Genomic DNA, 643 nt, shown 5'->3' with positions numbered 1-643 from the left:
TTATCACAAACTTAGGGGCTCAAAACAAATTTATTACTGTTCTGGAAGTCTGAAGCCCTATAATCGAGGTGTTGTCTGGGCTGTGTTCCTTTTGAAGATTCTAGGGGAGACTCTGTCTGTCTTTTCCAGCTTAACCACTTGACCAGTTACAGAAATGAAGACTGCATGCATTTATTGCCTCACGTCTCACTCCTCCATCTTCAAAGCCCAAAGCGTAGCATTTTTAAAGCTCCTGCCTCTTTCTTTCTTTCTTTCTTTTCTTTTTTTTTTTTGTTTACCCCTACAGCATCTGGTCTTCCTAGGTGGTCTCCCATCCAGTACTAACCAGGCCCAACCCTGCTTAGCTTCTGAGATCAGACGGGATCGGGCTTGTTCAGGGTAGCATGGCCTTAGGCTCCTGCCTCTTTCTGGTATGTTAATTATACCTCTATAAAGTTGGTTTCCATTATCACATCTTCTGTGATTTGAACTCTCTGTCTCCCTTTTATAAGAACCCTTGTGATTATATTGGATCCACCTGGATAATACAATATAATCTTCCTATCTCAGGATCCTTAACATAATAACATTTTCAAAGTCCTTTTTAATGTATAATGTAACATATTCACAAGTTTGGGATCTTAGGATGTGGCTATCCTTGGGA

The 643-nt window shown here is 40.4% G+C and overlaps 1 pseudogene; it reads right to left on the bottom strand.

Annotated features, from left to right (window-relative positions):
- Positions 1-277: 277 nt before the first annotated feature.
- On the bottom strand, positions 278-395 carry LOC120590430 (uncharacterized; annotated as a pseudogene).
- Positions 396-643: the final 248 nt, after the last annotated feature.

This window comes from Pteropus medius, unplaced genomic scaffold (genome assembly GCF_902729225.1).
Source record: "Pteropus medius unplaced genomic scaffold, Ma_sr-lr_union100, whole genome shotgun sequence".
Taxonomy (NCBI): Eukaryota; Metazoa; Chordata; class Mammalia; order Chiroptera; family Pteropodidae; genus Pteropus; species Pteropus medius.
The sequence above is the reverse complement of the archived record's forward strand: the minus strand, read 5'-3'. Positions and strand labels throughout refer to the sequence as shown.